This window comes from Schistocerca americana, unplaced genomic scaffold (assembly GCF_021461395.2).
Source record: "Schistocerca americana isolate TAMUIC-IGC-003095 unplaced genomic scaffold, iqSchAmer2.1 HiC_scaffold_178, whole genome shotgun sequence".
Classification (NCBI taxonomy): Eukaryota; Metazoa; Arthropoda; class Insecta; order Orthoptera; family Acrididae; genus Schistocerca; species Schistocerca americana.
The window spans coordinates 156,143-172,857 of NW_025725875.1; the positions used below are offsets into that span (position 1 = coordinate 156,143).

Genomic DNA, 16,715 nt, shown 5'->3' on the forward strand with positions numbered 1-16,715 from the left:
AACCAGTGACGCCATTCTCAACAAGACGAAAATTTCCGTTTTAAGAATACTGAGTTTTCGCGACGACCGCTGCTTACTGTGGCTACCGGTTCACCTCACACTGACACTGACGCTGGGACTGCAGAAAGCCGTCGCTGAGATCGTGAGTTCACAGATGTGCTCGAAAGTGATGGACAGAGCGAACATTTCATTTTCTTTTTAAGAATCGCAATTTCCATCACTCGAGTGCGGCCAAAGCAGTGGTGCAGCGTTTCTTTTCTTAAGATCTCGCAGCTGCTTGGAGGTATGTCGATCGTTTTAAGACGACAGAAAACTAGCGTCAGCGGTGCGTCAGTGGGAAGTCGGTGAAGTCGCCATTGGAGCCATAAGCCAGTAATTACGACATACGAATCACTCGCGCACCGCGCAGCTGTACGATAATGCTCGTGCGTGGGCCCGCATAGCTGAGTCGGTAGAGCGCTAGGTTTTCAACCAAAGGGTCCTGGGTTCAAGTCCCTGTCTGGGCGAAAATTAATACACTTTCGTAACGGCTAATGGAAACCCTACAGAAAAGAGTGAGGCCACGCCGTTTTCTGCCATCAGATTGCTTCTAAAGATGGCGGTTTCAGTTGTCGGGAGTCGCTTCCGCCACCGGCAGTCGTGGCCGAGTGGTTAAGGCGTCTGACTTGAAATCAGATTCCCTCTGGGAGCGTAGGTTCGAGTCCTGCCGACTGCGAAAATTTTCTCGCTCTCAAAAGGCGGACGTTCAGCTGCATCCTAGCAGTTGCGTCACTACTAAACACGTGGGTCACCAGCAATGTGCAGTGCTATTTGATCCAGGGCGCAGCGTTACAGTCGCGCCCAGAAGCCGCAGCTCATCTCCGCGTCTCACAGCCGTCCACCTGGTGTTAGTACAAGTGTCGCCTCACTGGGCAGTGCAGATGTGTCCATTTTAGCTTGCAGACGATGACGTGTAGCAATTTATGAGCTAACGCAAGTCGTATGTTTTACCGTGTGTATCTGCTAGATACTGCCTCTCATACGGTGGAGAGACTCACTCCTTCTTGTGTCTCGTTCTCCGCACACGAGTTGCCCCTGGCATCGATATAGCACGGGTTTTCTAGCGTCAGCGAAGTCAATATTACACGAATCGAGTCGACATGTTTGCTTGTTACGATGACGGAAGAAGAAGAAATGTGTGTGGAACTTCACTGCATCGGCTGCTCGCCTTTCAGCGCCCCTGTGTCTTATCAGACGAAGGTGACTGTGAAATTGGCAACGAGGCAGAGGTTAACGAACACATGCAAATGGCAACCTTCAACGTCACCCGAAATAGACTGAAGATCTAAAGGTCCCTGGTTCGATCCCGGGTTTCGGCAGGTATTCGTTTTGATGCGACGCCAATGGAATTACTCTGCGTTTGTGATAATGCAACTACCGCTGACAACAAAAATGACTCTCTCCTGTAGCTGTTCTGGTTGTCTAGTGCATGCCATAAGAGGAACTCACTAGACAACTAACTCCCCTAGAAGCAAAAGAATTAAAAATATCCTACCGACTGCATTCCTTTTTCTGTGTCAGGTGGTGAAGAACGTCTTCAACGGAACCGTGAAATGAGCGAAAGCGTGGGAAACATTGCATTCGAAATGCTTGTGAATTTTCCAATTGCCCAGTGAGTGTCGACAAAACACGTAAATTCTCTGCTCCGACGTATGAGGCGTAACAACTAGTGCAATTTGTTGTTGCATCGTGTGCCAGCAGTCTTCGAGAGTGTGTTACGAGCTTAGCGGGATAAGTTTGTAGACAGCATGTAGGCGACGTTTTATTAGTAACGGCCCCATACAGCGATTGCACAACAGTAAAGGACATGAGTCAATGTATAGTTGTGCATTGTGGGGGGTGTTGCAGCCTCGTCTGAGCCCGGATAGCTCAGTTGGTAGAGCATTAGGCTTTTAACCTAAGGGTCCAGGGTTCAAGTCCCCGTCGAGGCGGAAATTTTAACACTTTGGTAGCGATTCGTCTGGTAGCGGTGGAAACGCTACGGAAAATAATGCAGTTACGCCGTTTACTGACACCACAGTGCTTTAAACGGTAGCAGTTGCATGTGTCGGGAGAACACCGCGCTAACGGCAGTCGTGGCCGAGTGGTTAAGGCGTCTGACTCGAAATCAGATTCCCTCTGGGAGCGTAGGTTCGAATCCTACCGGCTGCGTGCGATTTTGCGTACAGAGGAGCAAACATTTTCGCACACATGTGACATGCGTGGGCGAATGCGGGTGCAAACCAGTGACGCCATTCTCAACAAGACGAAAATTTCCGTTTTAAGAATACTGAGTTTTCGCGACGACCGCTGCTTACTGTGGCTATCGGTTCACCTCACACTGACACTGACGCTGGGACTGCAGAAAGCCGTCGCAGAGATCGTGAGTTCACAGATGTGCTCGAAAGTGATGGACAGAGCGAACATTTCATTTTCTTTTTAAGAATCGCAATTTCCATCACTCGAGTGCGGCCAAAGCAGTGGTGCAGCGTTTCTTTTCTTAAGATCTCGCAGCTGCTTGGAGGTATGTCGATCGTTTTAAGACGACAGAAAACTAGCGTCAGCGGTGCGTCAGTGGGAAGTCGGTGAAGTCGCCATTGGAGCCATAAGCCAGTAATTACGACATACGAATCACTCGCGCACCGCGCAGCTGTACGATAATGCTCGTGCGTGGGCCCGCATAGCTGAGTCGGTAGAGCGCTAGGTTTTCAACCAAAGGGTCCTGGGTTCAAGTCCCTGTCTGGGCGAAAATTAATACACTTTCGTAACGGCTAATGGAAACCCTACAGAAAAGAGTGAGGCCACGCCGTTTTCTGCCATCAGATTGCTTCTAAAGATGGCGGTTTCAGTTGTCGGGAGTCGCTTCCGCCACTGGCAGTCGTGGCCGAGTGGTTAAGGCGTCTGACTTGAAATCAGATTCCCTCTGGGAGCGTAGGTTCGAGTCCTGCCGACTGCGAAAATTTTCTCGCTCTCAAAAGGCGGACGTTCAGCTGCATCCTAGCAGTTGCGTCACTACTAAACACGTGGGTCACCAGCAATGTGCAGTGCTATTTGATCCAGGGCGCAGCGTTACAGTCGCGCCCAGAAGCCGCAGCTCATCTCCGCGTCTCACAGCCGTCCACCTGGTGTTAGTACAAGTGTCGCCTCACTGGGCAGTGCAGATGTGTCCATTTTAGCTTGCAGACGATGACGTGTAGCAATTTATGAGCTAACGCAAGTCGTATGTTTTACCGTGTGTATCTGCTAGATACTGCCTCTCATACGGTGGAGAGACTCACTCCTTCTTGTGTCTCGTTCTCCGCACACGAGTTGCCCCTGGCATCGATATAGCACGGGTTTTCTAGCGTCAGCGAAGTCAATATTACACGAATCGAGTCGACATGTTTGCTTGTTACGATGACGGAAGAAGAAGAAATGTGTGTGGAACTTCACTGCATCGGCTGCTCGCCTTTCAGCGCCCCTGTGTCTTATCAGACGAAGGTGACTGTGAAATTGGCAACGAGGCAGAGGTTAACGAACACATGCAAATGGCAACCTTCAACGTCACCCGAAATAGACTGAAGATCTAAAGGTCCCTGGTTCGATCCCGGGTTTCGGCAGGTATTCGTTTTGATGCGACGCCAATGGAATTACTCTGCGTTTGTGATAATGCAACTACCGCTGACAACAAAAATGACTCTCTCCTGTAGCTGTTCTGGTTGTCTAGTGCATGCCATAAGAGGAACTCACTAGACAACTAACTCCCCTAGAAGCAAAAGAATTAAAAATATCCTACCGACTGCATTCCTTTTTCTGTGTCAGGTGGTGAAGAACGTCTTCAACGGAACCGTGAAATGAGCGAAAGCGTGGGAAACATTGCATTCGAAATGCTTGTGAATTTTCCAATTGCCCAGTGAGTGTCGACAAAACACGTAAATTCTCTGCTCCGACGTATGAGGCGTAACAACTAGTGCAATTTGTTGTTGCATCGTGTGCCAGCAGTCTTCGAGAGTGTGTTACGAGCTTAGCGGGATAAGTTTGTAGACAGCATGTAGGCGACGTTTTATTAGTAACGGCCCCATACAGCGATTGCACAACAGTAAAGGACATGAGTCAATGTATAGTTGTGCATTGTGGGAGGTGTTGCAGCCTCGTCTGAGCCCGGATAGCTCAGTTGGTAGAGCATTAGGCTTTTAACCTAAGGGTCCAGGGTTCAAGTCCCCGTCGAGGCGGAAATTTTAACACTTTGGTAGCGATTCGTCTGGTAGCGGTGGAAACGCTACGGAAAATAATGCAGTTACGCCGTTTACTGACACCACAGTGCTTTAAACGGTAGCAGTTGCATGTGTCGGGAGAACACCGCGCTAACGGCAGTCGTGGCCGAGTGGTTAAGGCGTCTGACTCGAAATCAGATTCCCTCTGGGAGCGTAGGTTCGAATCCTACCGGCTGCGTGCGATTTTGCGTACAGAGGAGCAAACATTTTCGCACACATGTGACATGCGTGGGCGAATGCGGGTGCAAACCAGTGACGCCATTCTCAACAAGACGAAAATTTCCGTTTTAAGAATACTGAGTTTTCGCGACGACCGCTGCTTACTGTGGCTATCGGTTCACCTCACACTGACACTGACGCTGGGACTGCAGAAAGCCGTCGCTGAGATCGTGAGTTCACAGATGTGCTCGAAAGTGATGGACAGAGCGAACATTTCATTTTCTTTTTAAGAATCGCAATTTCCATCACTCGAGTGCGGCCAAAGCAGTGGTGCAGCGTTTCTTTTCTTAAGATCTCGCAGCTGCTTGGAGGTATGTCGATCGTTTTAAGACGACAGAAAACTAGCGTCAGCGGTGCGTCAGTGGGAAGTCGGTGAAGTCGCCATTGGAGCCATAAGCCAGTAATTACGACATACGAATCACTCGCGCACCGCGCAGCTGTACGATAATGCTCGTGCGTGGGCCCGCATAGCTGAGTCGGTAGAGCGCTAGGTTTTCAACCAAAGGGTCCTGGGTTCAAGTCCCTGTCTGGGCGAAAATTAATACACTTTCGTAACGGCTAATGGAAACCCTACAGAAAAGAGTGAGGCCACGCCGTTTTCTGCCATCAGATTGCTTCTAAAGATGGCGGTTTCAGTTGTCGGGAGTCGCTTCCTCCACCGGCAGTCGTGGCCGAGTGGTTAAGGCGTCTGACTTGAAATCAGATTCCCTCTGGGAGCGTAGGTTCGAGTCCTGCCGACTGCGAAAATTTTCTCGCTCTCAAAAGGCGGACGTTCAGCTGCATCCTAGCAGTTGCGTCACTACTAAACACGTGGGTCACCAGCAATGTGCAGTGCTATTTGATCCAGGGCGCAGCGTTACAGTCGCGCCCAGAAGCCGCAGCTCATCTCCGCGTCTCACAGCCGTCCACCTGGTGTTAGTACAAGTGTCGCCTCACTGGGCAGTGCAGATGTGTCCATTTTAGCTTGCAGACGATGACGTGTAGCAATTTATGAGCTAACGCAAGTCGTATGTTTTACCGTGTGTATCTGCTAGATACTGCCTCTCATACGGTGGAGAGACTCACTCCTTCTTGTGTCTCGTTCTCCGCACACGAGTTGCCCCTGGCATCGATATAGCACGGGTTTTCTAGCGTCAGCGAAGTCAATATTACACGAATCGAGTCGACATGTTTGCTTGTTACGATGACGGAAGAAGAAGAAATGTGTGTGGAACTTCACTGCATCGGCTGCTCGCCTTTCAGCGCCCCTGTGTCTTATCAGACGAAGGTGACTGTGAAATTGGCAACGAGGCAGAGGTTAACGAACACATGCAAATGGCAACCTTCAACGTCACCCGAAATAGACTGAAGATCTAAAGGTCCCTGGTTCGATCCCGGGTTTCGGCAGGTATTCGTTTTGATGCGACGCCAATGGAATTACTCTGCGTTTGTGATAATGCAACTACCGCTGACAACAAAAATGACTCTCTCCTGTAGCTGTTCTGGTTGTCTAGTGCATGCCATAAGAGGAACTCACTAGACAACTAACTCCCCTAGAAGCAAAAGAATTAAAAATATCCTACCGACTGCATTCCTTTTTCTGTGTCAGGTGGTGAAGAACGTCTTCAACGGAACCGTGAAATGAGCGAAAGCGTGGGAAACATTGCATTCGAAATGCTTGTGAATTTTCCAATTGCCCAGTGAGTGTCGACAAAACACGTAAATTCTCTGCTCCGACGTATGAGGCGTAACAACTAGTGCAATTTGTTGTTGCATCGTGTGCCAGCAGTCTTCGAGAGTGTGTTACGAGCTTAGCGGGATAAGTTTGTAGACAGCATGTAGGCGACGTTTTATTAGTAACGGCCCCATACAGCGATTGCACAACAGTAAAGGACATGAGTCAATGTATAGTTGTGCATTGTGGGAGGTGTTGCAGCCTCGTCTGAGCCCGGATAGCTCAGTTGGTAGAGCATTAGGCTTTTAACCTAAGGGTCCAGGGTTCAAGTCCCCGTCGAGGCGGAAATTTTAACACTTTGGTAGCGATTCGTCTGGTAGCGGTGGAAACGCTACGGAAAATAATGCAGTTACGCCGTTTACTGACACCACAGTGCTTTAAACGGTAGCAGTTGCATGTGTCGGGAGAACACCGCGCTAACGGCAGTCGTGGCCGAGTGGTTAAGGCGTCTGACTCGAAATCAGATTCCCTCTGGGAGCGTAGGTTCGAATCCTACCGGCTGCGTGCGATTTTGCGTACAGAGGAGCAAACATTTTCGCACACATGTGACATGCGTGGGCGAATGCGGGTGCAAACCAGTGACGCCATTCTCAACAAGACGAAAATTTCCGTTTTAAGAATACTGAGTTTTCGCGACGACCGCTGCTTACTGTGGCTATCGGTTCACCTCACACTGACACTGACGCTGGGACTGCAGAAAGCCGTCGCTGAGATCGTGAGTTCACAGATGTGCTCGAAAGTGATGGACAGAGCGAACATTTCATTTTCTTTTTAAGAATCGCAATTTCCATCACTCGAGTGCGGCCAAAGCAGTGGTGCAGCGTTTCTTTTCTTAAGATCTCGCAGCTGCTTGGAGGTATGTCGATCGTTTTAAGACGACAGAAAACTAGCGTCAGCGGTGCGTCAGTGGGAAGTCGGTGAAGTCGCCATTGGAGCCATAAGCCAGTAATTACGACATACGAATCACTCGCGCACCGCGCAGCTGTACGATAATGCTCGTGCGTGGGCCCGCATAGCTGAGTCGGTAGAGCGCTAGGTTTTCAACCAAAGGGTCCTGGGTTCAAGTCCCTGTCTGGGCGAAAATTAATACACTTTCGTAACGGCTAATGGAAACCCTACAGAAAAGAGTGAGGCCACGCCGTTTTCTGCCATCAGATTGCTTCTAAAGATGGCGGTTTCAGTTGTCGGGAGTCGCTTCCTCCACCGGCAGTCGTGGCCGAGTGGTTAAGGCGTCTGACTTGAAATCAGATTCCCTCTGGGAGCGTAGGTTCGAGTCCTGCCGACTGCGAAAATTTTCTCGCTCTCAAAAGGCGGACGTTCAGCTGCATCCTAGCAGTTGCGTCACTACTAAACACGTGGGTCACCAGCAATGTGCAGTGCTATTTGATCCAGGGCGCAGCGTTACAGTCGCGCCCAGAAGCCGCAGCTCATCTCCGCGTCTCACAGCCGTCCACCTGGTGTTAGTACAAGTGTCGCCTCACTGGGCAGTGCAGATGTGTCCATTTTAGCTTGCAGACGATGACGTGTAGCAATTTATGAGCTAACGCAAGTCGTATGTTTTACCGTGTGTATCTGCTAGATACTGCCTCTCATACGGTGGAGAGACTCACTCCTTCTTGTGTCTCGTTCTCCGCACACGAGTTGCCCCTGGCATCGATATAGCACGGGTTTTCTAGCGTCAGCGAAGTCAATATTACACGAATCGAGTCGACATGTTTGCTTGTTACGATGACGGAAGAAGAAGAAATGTGTGTGGAACTTCACTGCATCGGCTGCTCGCCTTTCAGCGCCCCTGTGTCTTATCAGACGAAGGTGACTGTGAAATTGGCAACGAGGCAGAGGTTAACGAACACATGCAAATGGCAACCTTCAACGTCACCCGAAATAGACTGAAGATCTAAAGGTCCCTGGTTCGATCCCGGGTTTCGGCAGGTATTCGTTTTGATGCGACGCCAATGGAATTACTCTGCGTTTGTGATAATGCAACTACCGCTGACAACAAAAATGACTCTCTCCTGTAGCTGTTCTGGTTGTCTAGTGCATGCCATAAGAGGAACTCACTAGACAACTAACTCCCCTAGAAGCAAAAGAATTAAAAATATCCTACCGACTGCATTCCTTTTTCTGTGTCAGGTGGTGAAGAACGTCTTCAACGGAACCGTGAAATGAGCGAAAGCGTGGGAAACATTGCATTCGAAATGCTTGTGAATTTTCCAATTGCCCAGTGAGTGTCGACAAAACACGTAAATTCTCTGCTCCGACGTATGAGGCGTAACAACTAGTGCAATTTGTTGTTGCATCGTGTGCCAGCAGTCTTCGAGAGTGTGTTACGAGCTTAGCGGGATAAGTTTGTAGACAGCATGTAGGCGACGTTTTATTAGTAACGGCCCCATACAGCGATTGCACAACAGTAAAGGACATGAGTCAATGTATAGTTGTGCATTGTGGGAGGTGTTGCAGCCTCGTCTGAGCCCGGATAGCTCAGTTGGTAGAGCATTAGGCTTTTAACCTAAGGGTCCAGGGTTCAAGTCCCCGTCGAGGCGGAAATTTTAACACTTTGGTAGCGATTCGTCTGGTAGCGGTGGAAACGCTACGGAAAATAATGCAGTTACGCCGTTTACTGACACCACAGTGCTTTAAACGGTAGCAGTTGCATGTGTCGGGAGAACACCGCGCTAACGGCAGTCGTGGCCGAGTGGTTAAGGCGTCTGACTCGAAATCAGATTCCCTCTGGGAGCGTAGGTTCGAATCCTACCGGCTGCGTGCGATTTTGCGTACAGAGGAGCAAACATTTTCGCACACATGTGACATGCGTGGGCGAATGCGGGTGCAAACCAGTGACGCCATTCTCAACAAGACGAAAATTTCCGTTTTAAGAATACTGAGTTTTCGCGACGACCGCTGCTTACTGTGGCTATCGGTTCACCTCACACTGACACTGACGCTGGGACTGCAGAAAGCCGTCGCAGAGATCGTGAGTTCACAGATGTGCTCGAAAGTGATGGACAGAGCGAACATTTCATTTTCTTTTTAAGAATCGCAATTTCCATCACTCGAGTGCGGCCAAAGCAGTGGTGCAGCGTTTCTTTTCTTAAGATCTCGCAGCTGCTTGGAGGTATGTCGATCGTTTTAAGACGACAGAAAACTAGCGTCAGCGGTGCGTCAGTGGGAAGTCGGTGAAGTCGCCATTGGAGCCATAAGCCAGTAATTACGACATACGAATCACTCGCGCACCGCGCAGCTGTACGATAATGCTCGTGCGTGGGCCCGCATAGCTGAGTCGGTAGAGCGCTAGGTTTTCAACCAAAGGGTCCTGGGTTCAAGTCCCTGTCTGGGCGAAAATTAATACACTTTCGTAACGGCTAATGGAAACCCTACAGAAAAGAGTGAGGCCACGCCGTTTTCTGCCATCAGATTGCTTCTAAAGATGGCGGTTTCAGTTGTCGGGAGTCGCTTCCGCCACCGGCAGTCGTGGCCGAGTGGTTAAGGCGTCTGACTTGAAATCAGATTCCCTCTGGGAGCGTAGGTTCGAGTCCTGCCGACTGCGAAAATTTTCTCGCTCTCAAAAGGCGGACGTTCAGCTGCATCCTAGCAGTTGCGTCACTACTAAACACGTGGGTCACCAGCAATGTGCAGTGCTATTTGATCCAGGGCGCAGCGTTACAGTCGCGCCCAGAAGCCGCAGCTCATCTCCGCGTCTCACAGCCGTCCACCTGGTGTTAGTACAAGTGTCGCCTCACTGGGCAGTGCAGATGTGTCCATTTTAGCTTGCAGACGATGACGTGTAGCAATTTATGAGCTAACGCAAGTCGTATGTTTTACCGTGTGTATCTGCTAGATACTGCCTCTCATACGGTGGAGAGACTCACTCCTTCTTGTGTCTCGTTCTCCGCACACGAGTTGCCCCTGGCATCGATATAGCACGGGTTTTCTAGCGTCAGCGAAGTCAATATTACACGAATCGAGTCGACATGTTTGCTTGTTACGATGACGGAAGAAGAAGAAATGTGTGTGGAACTTCACTGCATCGGCTGCTCGCCTTTCAGCGCCCCTGTGTCTTATCAGACGAAGGTGACTGTGAAATTGGCAACGAGGCAGAGGTTAACGAACACATGCAAATGGCAACCTTCAACGTCACCCGAAATAGACTGAAGATCTAAAGGTCCCTGGTTCGATCCCGGGTTTCGGCAGGTATTCGTTTTGATGCGACGCCAATGGAATTACTCTGCGTTTGTGATAATGCAACTACCGCTGACAACAAAAATGACTCTCTCCTGTAGCTGTTCTGGTTGTCTAGTGCATGCCATAAGAGGAACTCACTAGACAACTAACTCCCCTAGAAGCAAAAGAATTAAAAATATCCTACCGACTGCATTCCTTTTTCTGTGTCAGGTGGTGAAGAACGTCTTCAACGGAACCGTGAAATGAGCGAAAGCGTGGGAAACATTGCATTCGAAATGCTTGTGAATTTTCCAATTGCCCAGTGAGTGTCGACAAAACACGTAAATTCTCTGCTCCGACGTATGAGGCGTAACAACTAGTGCAATTTGTTGTTGCATCGTGTGCCAGCAGTCTTCGAGAGTGTGTTACGAGCTTAGCGGGATAAGTTTGTAGACAGCATGTAGGCGACGTTTTATTAGTAACGGCCCCATACAGCGATTGCACAACAGTAAAGGACATGAGTCAATGTATAGTTGTGCATTGTGGGAGGTGTTGCAGCCTCGTCTGAGCCCGGATAGCTCAGTTGGTAGAGCATTAGGCTTTTAACCTAAGGGTCCAGGGTTCAAGTCCCCGTCGAGGCGGAAATTTTAACACTTTGGTAGCGATTCGTCTGGTAGCGGTGGAAACGCTACGGAAAATAATGCAGTTACGCCGTTTACTGACACCACAGTGCTTTAAACGGTAGCAGTTGCATGTGTCGGGAGAACACCGCGCTAACGGCAGTCGTGGCCGAGTGGTTAAGGCGTCTGACTCGAAATCAGATTCCCTCTGGGAGCGTAGGTTCGAATCCTACCGGCTGCGTGCGATTTTGCGTACAGAGGAGCAAACATTTTCGCACACATGTGACATGCGTGGGCGAATGCGGGTGCAAACCAGTGACGCCATTCTCAACAAGACGAAAATTTCCGTTTTAAGAATACTGAGTTTTCGCGACGACCGCTGCTTACTGTGGCTATCGGTTCACCTCACACTGACACTGACGCTGGGACTGCAGAAAGCCGTCGCTGAGATCGTGAGTTCACAGATGTGCTCGAAAGTGATGGACAGAGCGAACATTTCATTTTCTTTTTAAGAATCGCAATTTCCATCACTCGAGTGCGGCCAAAGCAGTGGTGCAGCGTTTCTTTTCTTAAGATCTCGCAGCTGCTTGGAGGTATGTCGATCGTTTTAAGACGACAGAAAACTAGCGTCAGCGGTGCGTCAGTGGGAAGTCGGTGAAGTCGCCATTGGAGCCATAAGCCAGTAATTACGACATACGAATCACTCGCGCACCGCGCAGCTGTACGATAATGCTCGTGCGTGGGCCCGCATAGCTGAGTCGGTAGAGCGCTAGGTTTTCAACCAAAGGGTCCTGGGTTCAAGTCCCTGTCTGGGCGAAAATTAATACACTTTCGTAACGGCTAATGGAAACCCTACAGAAAAGAGTGAGGCCACGCCGTTTTCTGCCATCAGATTGCTTCTAAAGATGGCGGTTTCAGTTGTCGGGAGTCGCTTCCGCCACCGGCAGTCGTGGCCGAGTGGTTAAGGCGTCTGACTTGAAATCAGATTCCCTCTGGGAGCGTAGGTTCGAGTCCTGCCGACTGCGAAAATTTTCTCGCTCTCAAAAGGCGGACGTTCAGCTGCATCCTAGCAGTTGCGTCACTACTAAACACGTGGGTCACCAGCAATGTGCAGTGCTATTTGATCCAGGGCGCAGCGTTACAGTCGCGCCCAGAAGCCGCAGCTCATCTCCGCGTCTCACAGCCGTCCACCTGGTGTTAGTACAAGTGTCGCCTCACTGGGCAGTGCAGATGTGTCCATTTTAGCTTGCAGACGATGACGTGTAGCAATTTATGAGCTAACGCAAGTCGTATGTTTTACCGTGTGTATCTGCTAGATACTGCCTCTCATACGGTGGAGAGACTCACTCCTTCTTGTGTCTCGTTCTCCGCACACGAGTTGCCCCTGGCATCGATATAGCACGGGTTTTCTAGCGTCAGCGAAGTCAATATTACACGAATCGAGTCGACATGTTTGCTTGTTACGATGACGGAAGAAGAAGAAATGTGTGTGGAACTTCACTGCATCGGCTGCTCGCCTTTCAGCGCCCCTGTGTCTTATCAGACGAAGGTGACTGTGAAATTGGCAACGAGGCAGAGGTTAACGAACACATGCAAATGGCAACCTTCAACGTCACCCGAAATAGACTGAAGATCTAAAGGTCCCTGGTTCGATCCCGGGTTTCGGCAGGTATTCGTTTTGATGCGACGCCAATGGAATTACTCTGCGTTTGTGATAATGCAACTACCGCTGACAACAAAAATGACTCTCTCCTGTAGCTGTTCTGGTTGTCTAGTGCATGCCATAAGAGGAACTCACTAGACAACTAACTCCCCTAGAAGCAAAAGAATTAAAAATATCCTACCGACTGCATTCCTTTTTCTGTGTCAGGTGGTGAAGAACGTCTTCAACGGAACCGTGAAATGAGCGAAAGCGTGGGAAACATTGCATTCGAAATGCTTGTGAATTTTCCAATTGCCCAGTGAGTGTCGACAAAACACGTAAATTCTCTGCTCCGACGTATGAGGCGTAACAACTAGTGCAATTTGTTGTTGCATCGTGTGCCAGCAGTCTTCGAGAGTGTGTTACGAGCTTAGCGGGATAAGTTTGTAGACAGCATGTAGGCGACGTTTTATTAGTAACGGCCCCATACAGCGATTGCACAACAGTAAAGGACATGAGTCAATGTATAGTTGTGCATTGTGGGAGGTGTTGCAGCCTCGTCTGAGCCCGGATAGCTCAGTTGGTAGAGCATTAGGCTTTTAACCTAAGGGTCCAGGGTTCAAGTCCCCGTCGAGGCGGAAATTTTAACACTTTGGTAGCGATTCGTCTGGTAGCGGTGGAAACGCTACGGAAAATAATGCAGTTACGCCGTTTACTGACACCACAGTGCTTTAAACGGTAGCAGTTGCATGTGTCGGGAGAACACCGCGCTAACGGCAGTCGTGGCCGAGTGGTTAAGGCGTCTGACTCGAAATCAGATTCCCTCTGGGAGCGTAGGTTCGAATCCTACCGGCTGCGTGCGATTTTGCGTACAGAGGAGCAAACATTTTCGCACACATGTGACATGCGTGGGCGAATGCGGGTGCAAACCAGTGACGCCATTCTCAACAAGACGAAAATTTCCGTTTTAAGAATACTGAGTTTTCGCGACGACCGCTGCTTACTGTGGCTATCGGTTCACCTCACACTGACACTGACGCTGGGACTGCAGAAAGCCGTCGCTGAGATCGTGAGTTCACAGATGTGCTCGAAAGTGATGGACAGAGCGAACATTTCATTTTCTTTTTAAGAATCGCAATTTCCATCACTCGAGTGCGGCCAAAGCAGTGGTGCAGCGTTTCTTTTCTTAAGATCTCGCAGCTGCTTGGAGGTATGTCGATCGTTTTAAGACGACAGAAAACTAGCGTCAGCGGTGCGTCAGTGGGAAGTCGGTGAAGTCGCCATTGGAGCCATAAGCCAGTAATTACGACATACGAATCACTCGCGCACCGCGCAGCTGTACGATAATGCTCGTGCGTGGGCCCGCATAGCTGAGTCGGTAGAGCGCTAGGTTTTCAACCAAAGGGTCCTGGGTTCAAGTCCCTGTCTGGGCGAAAATTAATACACTTTCGTAACGGCTAATGGAAACCCTACAGAAAAGAGTGAGGCCACGCCGTTTTCTGCCATCAGATTGCTTCTAAAGATGGCGGTTTCAGTTGTCGGGAGTCGCTTCCGCCACTGGCAGTCGTGGCCGAGTGGTTAAGGCGTCTGACTTGAAATCAGATTCCCTCTGGGAGCGTAGGTTCGAGTCCTGCCGACTGCGAAAATTTTCTCGCTCTCAAAAGGCGGACGTTCAGCTGCATCCTAGCAGTTGCGTCACTACTAAACACGTGGGTCACCAGCAATGTGCAGTGCTATTTGATCCAGGGCGCAGCGTTACAGTCGCGCCCAGAAGCCGCAGCTCATCTCCGCGTCTCACAGCCGTCCACCTGGTGTTAGTACAAGTGTCGCCTCACTGGGCAGTGCAGATGTGTCCATTTTAGCTTGCAGACGATGACGTGTAGCAATTTATGAGCTAACGCAAGTCGTATGTTTTACCGTGTGTATCTGCTAGATACTGCCTCTCATACGGTGGAGAGACTCACTCCTTCTTGTGTCTCGTTCTCCGCACACGAGTTGCCCCTGGCATCGATATAGCACGGGTTTTCTAGCGTCAGCGAAGTCAATATTACACGAATCGAGTCGACATGTTTGCTTGTTACGATGACGGAAGAAGAAGAAATGTGTGTGGAACTTCACTGCATCGGCTGCTCGCCTTTCAGCGCCCCTGTGTCTTATCTGACGAAGGTGACTGTGAAATTGGCAACGAGGCAGAGGTTAACGAACACATGCAAATGGCAACCTTCAACGTCAGCCGAAATAGACTGAAGATCTAAAGGTCCCTGGTTCGATCCCGGGTTTCGGCAGGTATTCGTTTTGATGCGACGCCAATGGAATTACTCTGCGTTTGTGATAATGCAACTACCGCTGACAACAAAAATGACTCTCTCCTGTAGCTGTTCTGGTTGTCTAGTGCATGCCATAAGAGGAACTCACTAGACAACTAACTCCCCTAGAAGCAAAAGAATTAAAAATATCCTACCGACTGCATTCCTTTTTCTGTGTCAGGTGGTGAAGAACGTCTTCAACGGAACCGTGAAATGAGCGAAAGCGTGGGAAACATTGCATTCGAAATGCTTGTGAATTTTCCAATTGCCCAGTGAGTGTCGACAAAACACGTAAATTCTCTGCTCCGACGTATGAGGCGTAACAACTAGTGCAATTTGTTGTTGCATCGTGTGCCAGCAGTCTTCGAGAGTGTGTTACGAGCTTAGCGGGATAAGTTTGTAGACAGCATGTAGGCGACGTTTTATTAGTAACGGCCCCATACAGCGATTGCACAACAGTAAAGGACATGAGTCAATGTATAGTTGTGCATTGTGGGAGGTTTTGCAGCCTCGTCCGAGCCCGGATAGCTCAGTTGGTAGAGCATTAGGCTTTTAACCTAAGGGTCCAGGGTTCAAGTCCCCGTCGAGGCGGAAATTTTAACACTTTGGTAGCGATTCGTCTGGTAGCGGTGGAAACGCTACGGAAAATAATGCAGTTACGCCGTTTACTGACACCACAGTGCTTTAAACGGTAGCAGTTGCATGTGTCGGGAGAACACCGCGCTAACGGCAGTCGTGGCCGAGTGGTTAAGGCGTCTGACTCGAAATCAGATTCCCTCTGGGAGCGTAGGTTCGAATCCTACCGGCTGCGTGCGATTTTGCGTACAGAGGAGCAAACATTTTCGCACACATGTGACATGCGTGGGCGAATGCGGGTGCAAACCAGTGACGCCATTCTCAACAAGACGAAAATTTCCGTTTTAAGAATACTGAGTTTTCGCGACGACCGCTGCTTACTGTGGCTATCGGTTCACCTCACACTGACACTGACGCTGGGACTGCAGAAAGCCGTCGCTGAGATCGTGAGTTCACAGATGTGCTCGAAAGTGATGGACAGAGCGAACATTTCATTTTCTTTTTAAGAATCGCAATTTCCATCACTCGAGTGCGGCCAAAGCAGTGGTGCAGCGTTTCTTTTCTTAAGATCTCGCAGCTGCTTGGAGGTATGTCGATCGTTTTAAGACGACAGAAAACTAGCGTCAGCGGTGCGTCAGTGGGAAGTCGGTGAAGTCGCCATTGGAGCCATAAGCCAGTAATTACGACATACGAATCACTCGCGCACCGCGCAGCTGTACGATAATGCTCGTGCGTGGGCCCGCATAGCTGAGTCGGTAGAGCGCTAGGTTTTCAACCAAAGGGTCCTGGGTTCAAGTCCCTGTCTGGGCGAAAATTAATACACTTTCGTAACGGCTAATGGAAACCCTACAGAAAAGAGTGAGGCCACGCCGTTTTCTGCCATCAGATTGCTTCTAAAGATGGCGGTTTCAGTTGTCGGGAGTCGCTTCCGCCACTGGCAGTCGTGGCCGAGTGGTTAAGGCGTCTGACTTGAAATCAGATTCCCTCTGGGAGCGTAGGTTCGAGTCCTGCCGACTGCGAAAATTTTCTCGCTCTCAAAAGGCGGACGTTCAGCTGCATCCTAGCAGTTGCGTCACTACTAAACACGTGGGTCACCAGCAATGTGCAGTGCTATTTGATCCAGGGCGCAGCGTTACAGTCGCGCCCAGAAGCCGCAGCTCATCTCCGCGTCTCACAGCCGTCCACCTGGTGTTAGTACAAGTGTCG

At 49.9% G+C, this 16,715-nt stretch overlaps 22 non-coding genes across 22 annotated transcripts; all 22 read left to right on the forward strand.

The window, feature by feature from the left end:
• Nucleotides 1–633: 633 nt before the first annotated feature.
• On the forward strand, nucleotides 634–715 carry Trnas-uga. The gene has a single exon. It is a non-coding gene; the product is annotated as a tRNA-Ser (tRNA).
• A 1,182-nt stretch (nucleotides 716–1,897) lies between these two features.
• Trnak-uuu lies at nucleotides 1,898–1,970 on the forward strand. Its single transcript has one exon. It is a non-coding gene; the product is annotated as a tRNA-Lys (tRNA).
• Nucleotides 1,971–2,108: 138 nt separating this feature from the next.
• On the forward strand, nucleotides 2,109–2,190 carry Trnas-cga. The gene has a single exon. It is a non-coding gene; the product is annotated as a tRNA-Ser (tRNA).
• A 702-nt stretch (nucleotides 2,191–2,892) lies between these two features.
• Nucleotides 2,893–2,974, forward strand: Trnas-uga. The gene has a single exon. It is a non-coding gene; the product is annotated as a tRNA-Ser (tRNA).
• Nucleotides 2,975–4,156: 1,182 nt separating this feature from the next.
• On the forward strand, nucleotides 4,157–4,229 carry Trnak-uuu. Its single transcript has one exon. It is a non-coding gene; the product is annotated as a tRNA-Lys (tRNA).
• A 138-nt stretch (nucleotides 4,230–4,367) lies between these two features.
• On the forward strand, nucleotides 4,368–4,449 carry Trnas-cga. Its single transcript has one exon. It is a non-coding gene; the product is annotated as a tRNA-Ser (tRNA).
• Nucleotides 4,450–5,151: 702 nt separating this feature from the next.
• Nucleotides 5,152–5,233, forward strand: Trnas-uga. Its single transcript has one exon. It is a non-coding gene; the product is annotated as a tRNA-Ser (tRNA).
• Nucleotides 5,234–6,415: 1,182 nt separating this feature from the next.
• Trnak-uuu lies at nucleotides 6,416–6,488 on the forward strand. Its single transcript has one exon. It is a non-coding gene; the product is annotated as a tRNA-Lys (tRNA).
• Nucleotides 6,489–6,626: 138 nt separating this feature from the next.
• Trnas-cga lies at nucleotides 6,627–6,708 on the forward strand. Its single transcript has one exon. It is a non-coding gene; the product is annotated as a tRNA-Ser (tRNA).
• A 702-nt stretch (nucleotides 6,709–7,410) lies between these two features.
• Nucleotides 7,411–7,492, forward strand: Trnas-uga. The gene has a single exon. It is a non-coding gene; the product is annotated as a tRNA-Ser (tRNA).
• A 1,182-nt stretch (nucleotides 7,493–8,674) lies between these two features.
• On the forward strand, nucleotides 8,675–8,747 carry Trnak-uuu. The gene has a single exon. It is a non-coding gene; the product is annotated as a tRNA-Lys (tRNA).
• A 138-nt stretch (nucleotides 8,748–8,885) lies between these two features.
• Nucleotides 8,886–8,967, forward strand: Trnas-cga. Its single transcript has one exon. It is a non-coding gene; the product is annotated as a tRNA-Ser (tRNA).
• Nucleotides 8,968–9,669: 702 nt separating this feature from the next.
• Trnas-uga lies at nucleotides 9,670–9,751 on the forward strand. Its single transcript has one exon. It is a non-coding gene; the product is annotated as a tRNA-Ser (tRNA).
• A 1,182-nt stretch (nucleotides 9,752–10,933) lies between these two features.
• On the forward strand, nucleotides 10,934–11,006 carry Trnak-uuu. The gene has a single exon. It is a non-coding gene; the product is annotated as a tRNA-Lys (tRNA).
• Nucleotides 11,007–11,144: 138 nt separating this feature from the next.
• On the forward strand, nucleotides 11,145–11,226 carry Trnas-cga. Its single transcript has one exon. It is a non-coding gene; the product is annotated as a tRNA-Ser (tRNA).
• A 702-nt stretch (nucleotides 11,227–11,928) lies between these two features.
• Nucleotides 11,929–12,010, forward strand: Trnas-uga. Its single transcript has one exon. It is a non-coding gene; the product is annotated as a tRNA-Ser (tRNA).
• A 1,182-nt stretch (nucleotides 12,011–13,192) lies between these two features.
• On the forward strand, nucleotides 13,193–13,265 carry Trnak-uuu. The gene has a single exon. It is a non-coding gene; the product is annotated as a tRNA-Lys (tRNA).
• Nucleotides 13,266–13,403: 138 nt separating this feature from the next.
• Trnas-cga lies at nucleotides 13,404–13,485 on the forward strand. Its single transcript has one exon. It is a non-coding gene; the product is annotated as a tRNA-Ser (tRNA).
• Nucleotides 13,486–14,187: 702 nt separating this feature from the next.
• On the forward strand, nucleotides 14,188–14,269 carry Trnas-uga. The gene has a single exon. It is a non-coding gene; the product is annotated as a tRNA-Ser (tRNA).
• A 1,182-nt stretch (nucleotides 14,270–15,451) lies between these two features.
• Nucleotides 15,452–15,524, forward strand: Trnak-uuu. Its single transcript has one exon. It is a non-coding gene; the product is annotated as a tRNA-Lys (tRNA).
• Nucleotides 15,525–15,662: 138 nt separating this feature from the next.
• On the forward strand, nucleotides 15,663–15,744 carry Trnas-cga. The gene has a single exon. It is a non-coding gene; the product is annotated as a tRNA-Ser (tRNA).
• Nucleotides 15,745–16,446: 702 nt separating this feature from the next.
• Nucleotides 16,447–16,528, forward strand: Trnas-uga. The gene has a single exon. It is a non-coding gene; the product is annotated as a tRNA-Ser (tRNA).
• Nucleotides 16,529–16,715: the final 187 nt, after the last annotated feature.